The 14,378-nt window shown below is 46.0% G+C and overlaps 1 long non-coding RNA gene and 1 pseudogene across 1 annotated transcript; one reads left to right on the forward strand and one right to left on the reverse strand.

The window, feature by feature from the left end:
- Window positions 1-1,415: 1,415 nt before the first annotated feature.
- LOC125148409 (uncharacterized) lies at window positions 1,416-9,072 on the forward strand. The gene is made up of 3 exons (XR_007145536.1): window positions 1,416-1,635; window positions 2,369-2,715; window positions 8,867-9,072. It is a non-coding gene; the product is annotated as an uncharacterized LOC125148409 (long non-coding RNA).
- A 592-nt stretch (window positions 9,073-9,664) lies between these two features.
- On the reverse strand, window positions 9,665-13,327 carry LOC125147605 (eukaryotic translation initiation factor 2A-like; annotated as a pseudogene).
- Between the last annotated feature and the right edge of the window lie 1,051 nt (window positions 13,328-14,378).

Consider the following 14,378-nt stretch of genomic DNA (forward strand, 5'->3'; position numbering starts at 1 on the left):
TGTGCTCTCTCTCTCTCTCTTTCTCAAAATCCAATAAACATTAAACAAAGAATAATTCATCTCAATTCTTTGAGATTTATATTTCGAGATGCTTTGCATACTACCGAAAACAAAACCTAACAGGGAAAGGAGAGAGATGAGCGACTTAAGTGAAATGACAAAACAACGAATTGCCACAACTTCAACCAGAAGCGACGGGGATCATCTGCCAAACACCCTGCCTTTGGGCCAACGTGAGATGAGACCGTGCAGGCCAAGAAGCTACGCACACCTCCTGGGACCACAGGCCACACACGAAACCTCCCAATTGTTGTTACCACCCAGAAGTTGCCTTCAGCGGACCTTAGACCGACTACGGTCTAATCCGTGGATGGTTTAACTATGGAACCACCTGGCCATCGCCGACCTGACTCATCTGCACAGACACTTTGAAATCTGCAGACTCCTGTGAGGGGTCAAGGTTACCTCGTGTTCATTTGCTGCTGACGCATCTGCTAGTGAAATCCTAGGGCTCCATTTCACTGACTTCCCTTTTGGGATGAAAGAAAATCTGGCACGTTGACTTTCTTTTTGACAGTTCACCGCAGCAGAACTCTCCCCGGTTGAGATGTGTGTGTAAGGGATCAATTTAATGCATTTCTTTGTCTTTGCACCAAGTGGTTTCTTGGTGCCGCTTTCCTAAGTGGAGTTTCTTCTCGCAGACTGTGGCTTGCAGTTCCAGAGCAGAGATGTTGTTGTTCTCCATGGAAGTGAATTGATGCCCCTCCGGGAGTCTGGATGCTATCAAGATGAAAAAGGTTCAGTGTTTCTTCCAGAAGCAGTAAATCAGATCCTTTGTGAGTTGTGCACTCAATCTCTTTCTCTTTCTTTCTTTGAGGAGTGGCCAAGCCAGAGTGATGCTCCTGTCTTCGCTCCTTGGAATGAAGGTGGGGAAGGATGCCCGAGTCACCAAGTCCCCTCCTCCAGACCCACAGGCCTGCTGGCTTCCATTTGGCTTACAAGTGCCCAAATACCCAGGGCTGCCCTTCACTCCCCTCCAGAATCCCTCCCATGCCCTCACATCCTTTCTGGAACAGACTGGCTTCCTCTTGCCTTATCTCCACGTTCCAATGCTTGGGGGTCTTCTCTGTTCCACTTCACTAGGAATGAGTGAGGCCTCATCTGGTGAGCCGGGCCATGCTGATGTACTCCCTTCTTGTGTGTTCTCCCAGGCAAAATGCCTGGGCCCACCATGGCACTCTTCTTTAGGAGGGCCTTCCAATGTCTTTGGGAGGCCTGGCGGCAGGAGTTACATCGGTGTTAACTTCAGCAATGAAATTAACAGTGATGAAGGTGTAATCGTCTTCATTCGGAAGTTAATTGTGTAAATATTAGTGAATGTTTTGGAGTTCGGGTGCCTGGTAACTTCAGTGGGAGCCAGCGTCCCCATACATTGCTACAAAGTCCATCTTGGCCTACATGAATGGAGAGATGGAGTGTGGATCAGAGGAGCTAACTCTGCTGTCCTCTGTGCTGGCTTCTTGGTCTGGAACCTCATAATTCACCTGTCGATTACACTATAGAAAGAACCTTGAAAACGAATCCAAGAGACAGTGATGAACATTTTGAGGAATCTAGAAACCATGCTGCACGGAGGTGAGTGGAAAAACTGTCTAATGCAAACAGGCTGCTTATCTGGGGGGACAAAAAAGAAAAAGAAGACTTGGGTGGAAAAAGATTGCTGTCTCCAGATGTGTAAAGAAGTACAACATAGTAGAGAAAACAAACCAGTTCTGTGTAATCACCATAGGGTAGAACTTTGATCTTTAGGTGGAAGTTGGAGGGGACAGATTTCATTTGATTCTATTTTAACAGCCTCGGGGCAGCCATAGGGGCAAGCGGGGACCCGGATGCCCAAGCCAGGGCAGGCTCCCCTTCTCCGGGACCTGGGTGGGTAAGCTCTGGGTCTCTTGCCTCTGAACACAAGTGGCTCTATGGTTATTGGAGCAAAGGCGATCGCGTCTCTTCTGTGGCTCCTCTCATGGGGGAGAGCAGCGGGACCTCGCTGTGCTCGTGGAGGGCGCCGGGCCTGACTGAGGCCTGCAGGGGATGTTTTCTCAGCTTTAAGTCTCGAGCTGATGAACCGGGCCTGGAGTTTCACCTGCCACCCCTCCCCACTCCTAACATCTGAAAGAAAGGCTGCAACCCGGGCTCAGACAGCCCCATCTGCGCCCTGAAGATGAGGCGGAGGGTGACCCATGTTGGCCTGAGGATGAAAGGCAGGGGCTGGAGCTCTGGGTTGGGGCTGGGCTGTAGACATGCTGCGCGGGGCTCTCTCTTTCCGGGTGTTCTTCCCTGTTTGTGAAATCCATTCCCATGGACGTTTCAGGCGCTGCCCTTCTCGGAAGGTTAAAAGCTAAGCCGGCTCTGTAGGAAGCAGCTCCAGTGTTTAGCCAAGTCTGGTGGAGTCATTTGCCCTGCCTCCGTGCAGTGAGCTTGAGTCGGCACTTTTCCACTCTGCGGATGGGAAGCGTGGCAGTAAACTGGCAGGCTAGTCTGATGGCACCGAGCAGGGCTTTGGAGGCTGACGTTCACACCACAGCATCTTCAAGACCCACAGCCTTTTCATGCAGATACGCAGGAATAAGACTCCTTCCCCGTGCCTTACCCGGCAGATTCTACAGGAAAGAGAAAAGCAGAAGGAAAAGAACACTGGTGTTGAATTTACTAAGAAAAGTAAGTTCCAGTGGAATCCTGAAGTTGGTCCTCATTCTTCCCGCTAATCCACACTTTTATTTTGCTTACATTTTAAAACTTCTATTTTGATATAATTTTTATGTACAAAGAATGGCACACAAAGAGTGCAAAGCCTTTCTGTGTACCTTTTGCCCAAATTTCTCAGATGTTAGAGTCTCATGTAACATGAGACCAATGACCAAAGTCAGGAGATTAACTCGATGTGATGCTAGTCTAATCTATAAGCCTTATGCGGATTTTACCAGTTTTCCCACAAATGTCCCTTTTCTGGTCCAGGTCCCAAATCAGCCTCATATGTTGGATTCAGATGTATTCTGAACCATCTGACTATTCACATGGAACAGTCTTATCTACGCCTTCGGCAAATTTAATTCTAGAGAAGGAGAATGTACCCATTAGAGAATTACCGAGTGTCTGCTTGGCCTGGGCTGTGCCCTGCTCGGGATGAGGTGATACCACATGGAAAAGGAGAGACACCATCCCTGCCATCTGAAGGTTCTTAGTCTCGTGTTGAACACAGACAATAAAACCAGCAGTTTCCATGCAGAATACCAATTACCATTAAAGGGAATGAAGGGAACATACTGGTTGGGAGGGGAGACACTTAACCCAATTGGGAAGATGTGAGAAGAGATTTCTGGAAAAGATGATATTGGAGTTGAGGCCCATGGGATGAGTAGGAGTTACTCAGGCTGGGAGAAGGTCATTGTGGTGTGAGATCTTACAGGCAGTGGCAATGGCATTGGTGAAATTCCAATAGCATAAGACAATCTGCTCTGAACACTGAGCTGAAATGCTTTCTGGCATCTGGGCACGAGACATGATGTGGGGAGAGGTGTGCATGGGGCTGGGGAGGCAGGGAATGGTCGAATGTGCAAAGGCTTGGAAGTTGTATGAAGGGTTTATTTTTTACCACAGAGCAATGGCCAGACATTGAATAATGTTTTGTACAGGAGGATGGTGACCATGTTTGTGTTTGAAAAGACTACAAGAGATGATGTTGGCCTGAATCAAGATGGAGCAGTGGATGTAGAGACACGTAAAAAAACCCAAGATTTGGAGGATGCAGGATTGATAGGATGTAGACGTTGGTTGGATGGAGATGTAGAGATTGGTTGGATATAGAGATTGGTTGTGTGGACAGGGTGAGGGAGAGGCAGTGATCAAAGGTGAAGCCCAGGCTCTGGCTTTGGCAATGAGTGGAAATTGGTGCCTTGTACCTTCTCGAAGATAGAAGACACAATGGAAGGAATGGTTTCGAGGGTGACTCTCACGCTGAAGTGCTTGGGTAACCTGTGTGAAGTCCCAATCCAAGGCTGTTGACTTTATTGCATGCCTCCTAACTCTTGTTAATCCAGCAAGCCACTGGATGTGAAATTGTGAAATACACATACAGGCGCTCTTGAGAAGCAGACTTCATATGCCCTGGTCCCCATCACTGGAGAGCCCACAGCCACGGCTGCCCCAGTATTGGGCAGACACTGCAATAAGGTGGAGCCCAAACCTGGGCAGTGATTTCTGTTGTGATCTTATTCAGCTGGGAGAGCAGGAGAGACTGGGTTCGATCCTGTCGAGATGGGGTTAGGAGAGCACCATAGATAACGGGAGCCATCCCAACACCACAGAGTGGTTTGCTGAGAGTAGAGGAGCAGAGGTCCAGGCCAGAACAGGCAATTGGCTGGGATGTTAGGACTCAGGAAAATGCCAGGAAGAGGAGGAGGGACATCCTTTCCTCCAACCTGTCAGACAAGGGCCAGGAGGGGCAAGAGAACTAGTCAACATAGAGCTCCTTGTACATGGAAGCCCCCACAATAGTTTCTGTTCTGCCATTTGCTGATGAGGAAGGTAGGGTTCCATGAGGTTAATGACCTGCTCAAGGTCACATAGTAAGTGTAGAGCCACAACTTTGACAAAACCCTGACCCTATAGCTCTTTCCTCTGCTCTATGCCACTGATATGAAGTGGAAACTCTTGGTCCAGTTTAAGCAACTGTCAAAACTGTCTAGGTGTGGGCAGGTGGGGGGTGCCTGAACAGAAGGAGCAAGGAGAAAGTTTATTGTTGCTACCCTGAAGTCGTCACTGGCACAATGCAAAGCTCTGGCCGTCATCAGGAATATCCCTCCTGAAGAGGGAAAAGAGTTGGACAAGACCTAATTCCAGGGAATAGAGTTGAGGGCACAGCAGGAAGGACGGTCACACAGCATTGCACGGGGAACAAGCTGGCCTCTGGCACGCAGAACCCAGCCAAAAAAGTCACAAGTCAGGCTGGCCGGGTCTGGTGTGAGACCCAGTCCCGATGCTCCCTCCTCATCCTTGATTCAGGATCTGTTCTTGACCCACTGCAAGGCTAGTCTTGAGTAAGAGCTGATCTAGAAGCAGCAAGGCACCAACTCCAGGAGTTTTGTTGATGCTTATGGAAGCGGTCTTTTCCCTTTTGACCCATATTCACCCTGGTTTTCAGACTTGCTCCATTCCGACAGGCTAGGCTGGAAGCACTTAAGAAGAAGAAATCTCAGCTGGACTCTTCCTCTCCTTCCAGCACTGGGAGAGAGGGAAGTGTGCTCCCCCCAGCAGTCAGTCAGCCTCTCGGTGGCTCAGCTGGAGGGGGAAATCTAGGCAGGGGGTGTGTGGGGGTGCAATTTGGCTTAACTAAATCTTATGGGGGGCACTAAGAACAGGGGAAAAAGGAGGACTGGAATGTGAAGAGTGGGCGGGGAATGACTTGGCCTGCCCCAGTTTCTCATCTGTCAGGACTGTAGCTGAATGCTATCAGGTAGCATTAATTGACATTCAAGGTCACTGCGTCCCCTCTCCATGCTTGGATAAACTCATTGCCCACAGATTGGCACCCAGTCTGTGCTCACAGCCTGATTGCAGACCTAAGAGGCAGGAATGTTGGCTAGCCTGGCAAGGGAGAAAGATGTTCCTGGTTGGATGCAGGACTTCTCCAGCTATCAGATACCCTGGGACCTCCGCTCCAAGGAGCTTTTGGACCATGTAGAGAGAGCACAGACAAGCAGCCACAACTTGAAATGTATTTATGGACTGACAGTCCACAACAAATGTCTGGGCAGCATCCCTAAAAAAATGAGTCAGGGGTCTCCTATGCAGAATCTGGGGGTGGAAGTGAGCAATGTGAATATTTTCGTGTGTGTGCTCAAATCTGCTTTTTGTCTTGGGAAAAGAACCTCGAGCTTCTTCGATCCCTTTCTATCATGTATCCTTGGCAGCTCTGGGAGATATTTTCCTTATTAAACAAACCAACAGCTGCTGGTTTTGGCTACGGTTTGCTTTCCTCAGTTCTTGGGCGGAAAGAAGATGTTCAGCTGTCCTCAAGAGCTATCAGTGGAAATCAAAATAAAAAACCCAGAACAGATGGGCCTAGAGGATGGAAACCCCAAAGGGCACTGTGGGTTCCCATCCTCAGTAGAAAGCTGCAAATGCTCAACGGTTATAGGGTTCTCCTCCGGCCCAGGCCTGGCCTCGTGTGCTCAACTCCATACTGAGGGGATGTGTGGTGTTCCTCCCATCTGAACTTTCAGGATAGAGGGCATGGGTCGAGTGGAAGATTTCTGTGAGGAGACAGTGAGCAAAGGCACTGGGAAATTTCCTGGATCGAAACCCATCACATCACCAATTTTCCCACAGCTGACTCATTTCTTCAGGTATCAATTTCTCCACCTCTGGGTTCTGATTTGAACCAACAAAACAGCAGTTAATATCTGTATTATTATTTTCGATATGCCAGGCGCTGTATTATAAATTTGCAAGGTCATGCTTACTCCTTGCCTTATTGCGCTATACTCATTTTCTTGATTAGAAAGTTGAAGCCTGCGGTGTGCCTGGGTGGCTCAGTTGGTTAAGTGTCTGACTCTTGATTTCAACTCTGGTCATGATCTCGTGGTCACGGAATGGAGCCTCATGTCAGACCCCGTGCTGGGCACGGAGCCTGCTTAGGATTCTTTCTCAACATCTTCCTTTGCCCCTTCACCTCAAAAAAAAAAAAAAAAAAGTTGAAGCTTGGACAAGCCAAATAATTTACTCAAAGTCAGAGTTAGTATTGGCATTCCTGCTTAGTCCAACCACTAAAAATACCTAAATACTTACACTGCCTACCTGAGAAGACTGATGCCATTCATTCAATACATATAGGTAAATGCCTAACAGTACACACACATACAAAGCAAATCGTACTCCGAAGAAATACATGTCCATTTACCCCACAGACAAGGAAATGAACATCAAGATGGCCACACAACCAAAGATCCCCAAACATTGGGGGAAAATCAGCATCACCGGAGGAACAGGAAATTACAACAGAATTACATTGAAATTATAATTATATGAAGAAGATGTTGCCTTAGGAAGCAAAGTTTAGAGCATCAGGAAATTTTTTAGAATCAGTATAATTAATGTCGATGTATGAAATAATGTTGAAGAGATTTAATTTATATATAAATTAAAACAGAAATCTTAGAGATCTGGAGAAGAAAGTAAGAACAATGACATAAAAAAGCGTGTTAAAGAGCAGAACTGATAGAGCTGCAATTTGAATTTGTAAGCTGGAGGGCGGCAACAAAGAATTCTTCCAAAATGTAGCCCCAAAAGACAAAGAGCCACAACATATTAATGAAGCATTAAGACACAGTAGGTTTATCAAAGAGTTTCAAATCCTGTCTAAATGAACTTGCAAAAGGAAAGAAACACAAAACAGAGGCTTGAAGGGAAGAAATAAATAAGACGGTTTTTCAGAGAGGAAAACATGAGTCCTTAAATTGAAATAGCCCACTGAGTGTTAAGCAGGACAAATGTAACAGGAATGACACATGCATGTGCTGTGGTGGTGACATTTCAGAAAACTAATGATGAAAACCGTGCCTTACAGGCCAACAAAGCTGAGTGAAAGAGAAGATAGTTTCTCTAGAAAGAAATGAACATCAGGTTGGAATCCAATTTCTCAGAAGCAGGATAGGATTTCTGAAAGCCATGAGGCAATCTTTTCAAAGTCATTGGTATGTGATTTTGAATTACAACTCTCTTCCAAGAAAAAAATAAATAAGTACAAAGGTGAAAATAGCTTTTTCTAAAGCTCTTTGAGGACTCAGAAAGTTTACCAGTCAAAAACTCTATCAAATTTCTGGAAAATCTATTCCAGCAAAATAAATAAAATGATTGATAATTAAATCGAGGAAGACTTGGGGGCACCTGGGTGGCACAGTCGGTTGAGCGTCCGACTTCAGCCAGGTCACGATCTCGCGGTCCGGGAGTTCGAGCCCCGCGTCGGGCTCTGGGATGATGGCTCAGAGCCTGGAGCCTGTTTCCGATTCTGTGTCTCCCTCTCTCTCTGCCCCTCCCCCATTCATGCTCTGTCTCTCTCTGTCCCAAAAATAAATAAACGTTGAAAAAAAAATTATTTTTAAAATCGAGGAAGACTTGGAATATGTGGAGTAGCACTTAGCCAAAGAAATACAGGAGTATTAATATTAACATTTATTAACATTAAATTAATCTTGCTTTTTGAAATAGTGAACGATAATAAAAACTCAGATCCATTATCACTAAATGATCTCAGAATAATTCAGATCATGGAAGAAAAGAAAAGCTTGTTACGTTAGAACTTCTAGCAGCAACGCATTGTTCCCAGCTTTTTGAACAAGGACACTCACGTTTCCATTTTGCACTTGGAGCCACCCCTGTCACCCACACAGGAGACTGGAGATTTCTTTTGCTAAGGAAACTGGGACAAGGAGGCTGCATCTATGGAGACATCGGACACATAAGAAAATTGGGTGACAAGAGGGGAATAAAGTGAGTTGCTCACAACTGATTTAGACATATCCCCAGACTCCCACTGCGGTGGTGGGAGACCGTAGGGTCTTTCCCTGGAACAACAGAATGACTCAGGGAGAAAGACCTACACATCCTGACATGTGAAGGTCGCTAATGTTGTTGTTGATGGGCCATCCCACCAACCTGCGGTGAAGCTCTCCCATGCACGTTGTCAACACCTCCAGAGAAGACCTGGTTTTCAGGGCTTCAGGCGGTCACACCCATTTCCCCTCCTGCCTCCTGATATGGGAATTGTGTCCATTTGCATTTAATATACTAATTAATATACTTTGTGTCTTAGGTCCTGTTTTCTTCACAACATATTTTACAACGTACGGTTACGTCACTGTCGTTGACCTGTGAGCATTTTTCCATGCCCATGGCCCCTACGAGGCTGCAAGCTCCCTGAGGACAGACAGGAGCCAGCCCTCAAGCTCCCTGAGGACAGACAGGAGCCAGCCCTGTTCGTTAGGTCTGCAGAGTCTCATATTGTGCTCATACTGTTGCCTCTCAGTAAGTTGATTTGGGTAAACATTGTGAAGAGACTTTGTAAACTGTGTATCGAGATGAACAAAAGGATGGCTTCTAATGACAGAATGGATAGAAAGCAGGTGCCAAGGAGGCCCGTGATTATAGGGTACTGATTCCAAGAGGGATGAGTGACAGATATGCTACCTGGGTCCCCATACCCTCCCCAGGGTCCCAGGGAACCTGAGGAATCATGCAGGTTGGGTGACTGTGATTTCAGAACTGGAGCAGAGCAGAAGCAAAGGTGGAAACAGCCTTTTCTCTCCTCCTCTCCCCGATGCAGGCATGAGTGGGACCCACGATGTTTGGCTTGATTTTAAGGCTCCCATTATCCCTATGTTTCCTTTATCTCTTGTGTCATCCCTGAGAATAAACGTCACATATCCCTAGTCACACTCTTCATCGGGTTCTTTCAGGGAAAGGACCTGGCTGCAGGAGCCAGACTTCTGATGGTTTTCCAGGAGCTGAGGGAAGTAAGGCTTTTCCTGCATTTTTCCAAGGAATTAGGGAAAGGATGTGGGTCACAGAGCTACAGCAGTGTGAGGAAGAACGCTGAGACTTTCTCTAAGCCTCACAGGAGGGCCTGTTTCTCCTCATGCAGAAACCACCCTTCGTTTTCCATGCGGAGCCTGGCTCCCCTCCTCCTAAACTCTGGGCAGAGAAACCAGAGGCATTGCTTGCTCAAGTGGGTTATTCTAAAGAAAGGTATACAGGAAGAAAATCAAGCCCTTTATTTCTTTTATTTTTATAATTTTTTAAAAATGTTTCTTTATTTTTGAGAGAGACAGAGAGAGAGCATGAGAGGCAGAGGGGCAGAGAGAGAAGGAGACGCAGAATCTGAAGCAGGCTCCAGGCTCTGAGCTGTCAGCACAGAGCCTGACGTGGGGCTCGAACTCACGGCGTGCAAGATCATGACCTGAGCCAAAGTCAGCGGCTTAAGTGACTAAGCCACCCAGGTGCCCCGAAGCTCTCTATTTCTATTATCCCTTCTTGGAAATGGTGAGAAATGTTGCCTTCAGAGCCTTTATTTCCTCCATGAGAATCACTTTTTCTATTTGGAAGAGATCTCCACCTCTCCAAGCAGCTGTTACTCTAAGAAACAATTTACTTCCTAATGACCTCAGACTGAAAGTATCTTGTGGCATCAGCCTACCTCTTTGCCTCCTCCCTGGTCACCTTTGATGCAGCGTTAAAAAGCACGGCGCGCTCTCCAAGTTTGAGATGGCATCCTGCTGCCCGCAGTGGGGAGTAGCATCCTTCTCCAGAAGGAGGCAGAGTGTGGATTGTGGTTGTACCTAGGATCAGCTACATGAAGTTTAAAAGAGAAATTCTGGGGGTGCCTGAGTGGCTCAGTCGGTTAAGCGGCCGATTTCGGCTCCGGTCATGATCTCACTGTTGTGAGTTCGAGCCCCACGTCGGGCTCTGTGCTGACAGCTCGGGGCCCGGAGCCTGCTTTGGATTCTGTGTCTCCCTCTCTCTCTGTCCCTTTCCTGCTCACGCTCTGTCTCTCTCTCAAAAATATATAAACACTAAAAAAAATTAAAAGAGAAATTCTGTGTCCCACAACAATGCAAACAGCTCAAATTTGTATTCGAGGTAAAGACTGAGGACAGAGAAAAACCACAAGAGACGTGACACTTTCCGGGTGGATGGTGCCCTCCCGGCAAATGTCAGCCATCCTGGACGATTCACAGAGACCTGTTTCTGCTGGGCAACTGGGTCTAGACACAGGTTCAGGGCCAGCGAGGGGAAATGTGACTTCCCCTGTCTTCCTGTGCAAAGGGCATCACCGGCAGGGAGCTGAATGGAACCGCCTCCCTCTGGTTTCTCAAAATGGTTTCTCTGGATCCTATTCTTGCCACATCGCATTCTCTTCTCTGTGTTCTACTGCTCTAATTAGGTTTACTTGTTCTCAAAAGTTCCGTTACCTGCTAGAAACTTTCACCTAAATTATCATTGTCCTTCCTGACAGACTGCACATGAGATTTTTTATTTTATCTTGACTAAGTTTAGATACGGCTTAGCTTGTGGGAGGTAAGAAATACACATCCAGAAATAAATGAGAGGCTCAGCACACCAGAATTCTGCATCCAGCACCATTTCTGACCACTCCAGGCTACCAAAGAGGTTGCATAAATTCCTCTTTGTGAGGAGAAATGACACCCAGGCATGTGTTCAGACTCTTGGTGGGGTGGGGGGGGGGTCCTCCTTGGACAAAGCAAAGCCTGAGTCTTGGTTTAAAAATACAATAATGGAGGGGTGCCTGGGTGGCTCGGTCGGTTAAGCGTCCGACTTCGGCCCAGGTCATGATCTCGCGGTCCGTGAGTTCGAGCCCCGCGTCGGGCTCTGTGCTGACAGCTCAGAGCCTGGAGCCTGTTTCAGATTCTGTGTCTCCCTCTCTCTGACCCTCCCCCGTTCATGCTTTGTCCTCTCTGTCTCAAAAATAAATAAACGCTAAAAAAAATTTTTTTTTAAATACAATAATGGAAATATTAAAGACTCCAGGAGGAAGTGGACTATAAAGCAATTCAGTTTTTCAGAAAATTACTATATTGAGTTTATACTGAACAACTTAGTAAGTTAATACAGGTTCGAAAGAAAGAAATATTCATTCTAAAGTTACAGAGACAAACTTTGGTATACCTTGCTGCTTTTGCACAGACTCCTTTTATCCAGTCTAATGGGCTGTATTTCTTTTAATTTAAATGCCTTTATTCATTTATGTAAGTGATGCTGAATAATAATGACTTTTGGCTTAGAGTCTGTTGAACTTAGCTAAGAAATTTGCATCTCTTTTCTACATGTATTGAAAGGTAGGAAAAGCCAATTTAATGGGCATTATTAACTAATTTCACATATATTCCAAAGCCTGGAAAATGGCTGAGTTATAGATGAGCAATAAACATGGGTACATGATGGGTAGGGGAAATTCAGGTGCTCCACAGGGTTTAAGGCAGAAGATATATTTCCACTGTTATGCTAACAACTTGCTCTCTCTGTCGATCTTCAAAGTAACCAATTTCAAATCTTCCTGCTTCTGGAGAAGATGGTATCTCTTTTTTTTTTTTTCAACGTTTATTTATTTTTGGGACAGAGAGAGACAGAGCATGAATGGGGGAGGGGCAGAGAGAGAGGGAGACACAGAATCGGAAGCAGGCTCCAGGCTCTGAGCCATCATCCCAGAGCCTGACGCAGGGCTCGAACTCACGGACCGCAAGATCGTGACCTGGCTGAAGTCGGGCGCTTAACCGACTGCGCCACCCAGGCGCCCCGAGAAGATGGTATCTCTTTAAACGTCTCCAACTTAGAGTTTTTCTAGCGGTGGTTTCAGCTGCTGACTGTTCTTTCAGGGCTCTATTGCCTTCAGGTCTTTGGTTTTTGAATTTGTCATCTGTCTCAGAGTCTCCAGATGTGAACAGATACACAGTATTTCGTGGTGTGCTCTGTGGGGTAGGGGTCGATGCCAAATCTTGGTTCTTGTCACTTCTTTCTTTCTGCTTTGCAGCTCTCTTTGCCTCATATTTCCTTTGATTTTTAAGAGCTGCTTTTGATAACGGCTTATCATTTCCTGGTTGTGACTTCTAATTCAGCAGTGGTGTCTCCTCAGAGAGCTTGGAATTGGTGACTGGTTTGCTTCTTAAACCCGAAAATCGATCAACCACTGCAAATTTAGATTCTTCATTGGGTACATCACTTTTAACTGCCTCGTAAGCTATTGTTTTTGCTGGAAATAGCCTGTCTCAAAACGGCTGCCAGGACAGGGCTGGCATAATGCCAAAGCTTGTACCCATTATTAACATACAACCTGGGAGCATGCATGGCAGTTAAAACGTGCTCCCCATCTGGGCACCAAGCAAAATACGTAGGCTGCTAGTTTAGAAATAGGTTTGTATTTTTTAACATTCCATGATTGCATTTGTCTGTCAGGATTTTAAATCCAGCTAACCTTAATATATGGCCATGAGGACTAAATACGTTAAAGCATTAACATACGGCCATGAGGACTAAATACGTTAAAGCATTAATACACGGCCATGAGGACTAAATACGTTAGATGCTAGAGCACTAGCTCTAAGTGAAACCACAGGATCACATTTCAAGTTGAAAACCATTTCTTTGGCAGGCATAGAACCATAAATAGCATAAAACTCAGTAGAACTAGAATTCTAAATTTCATCATAAATGGGGCCATGTTTTGGCAATTGAACAAATTTGTTGCAAGGTAATGCAACATTGGTTCTGCCTATCAGGAAAGTTTTTTCTTCTTAAGTCTGTGCTAACTACTCCAACACAGCAGTGTTTTTTATTCCTTAGTGTCCTCACCTTATCAAGCCCAGAGGAACTGACTGTGGCACCTTGGACCATCACCACCACCGAATCTGTACCCTCATCTGCCAGGAGGGGCGTGGACACCTCCATCTTCTCCTGGGAAGGTTCTATCCATTTTCAATGTGCCTTAATGTCAAAAATCATTCTACTGCTGTTGAGTCTGTTATCTGACCGACTTGGAAGGGATCAGTATGTGGGTCCCTTTAGTACTGTGAACACCATGTGATCTTCCCCACTTTTCGCCGTCCCTTGGGCTGAAGTAGTCATTCTGGCTCTTTATGTAATTACTTCCTTGTCAGCCTTCAAACTTTAGTGAAAAAAGTCATCCTTTCAAATTAGCCTTTTCCAGAAAATGTCTACCTCATTGTCCTTCTCAGTCGTCACTTCCTTCGTGGTCATTATCTTGCTTCGTTCTGTGTTTGCCTGCCAGTTGTCTGCCTGCCAGCAAAACGTAGGCTCTGTAAAGGAAGGGAGTTCTTTGATCTTACTCATCACCCATCCCCAGAACCTAGTACAGAGCCTGGCACAACCTAAGTGTTCAAGATATATTTGCGAAATGTGTTAATTTTTGCCCCTTCCCTAGCTCTTAGTGCCCAATGTGCTTAGTAAGTAGCTACTGAATGAAGAATAAATAAACAAATGGATCCAGAAATACACATTTCTGTTTGTACTGTTGCAAATGCCCTCCGAACAGCCTCTGTAGCAGCCTTGGGGCAAGAGAACACCTTTTCCTGATCTTCCCTCTTGGTTCTGTTCATGTGGCAGCATTGCTTAGAAGCAGGTTCCCTTTGGTCACTGCCAGGACAAGAATTAATCATTTGTAGGTAGAAGACATCATGGCTACGGAATCCTGAAATATCTCTCAGTTTTGTTCTTTTACTGGAAAAGAAGAGCCTGTAGATGTGGTCCCCTGAATCAGAGAGAAAGTTCTGATTTTCCTTGTCTATGGTTTAGAC

Source organism: Prionailurus viverrinus, chromosome D2, assembly GCF_022837055.1.
Source record: "Prionailurus viverrinus isolate Anna chromosome D2, UM_Priviv_1.0, whole genome shotgun sequence".
NCBI classification, from domain to species: Eukaryota; Metazoa; Chordata; class Mammalia; order Carnivora; family Felidae; genus Prionailurus; species Prionailurus viverrinus.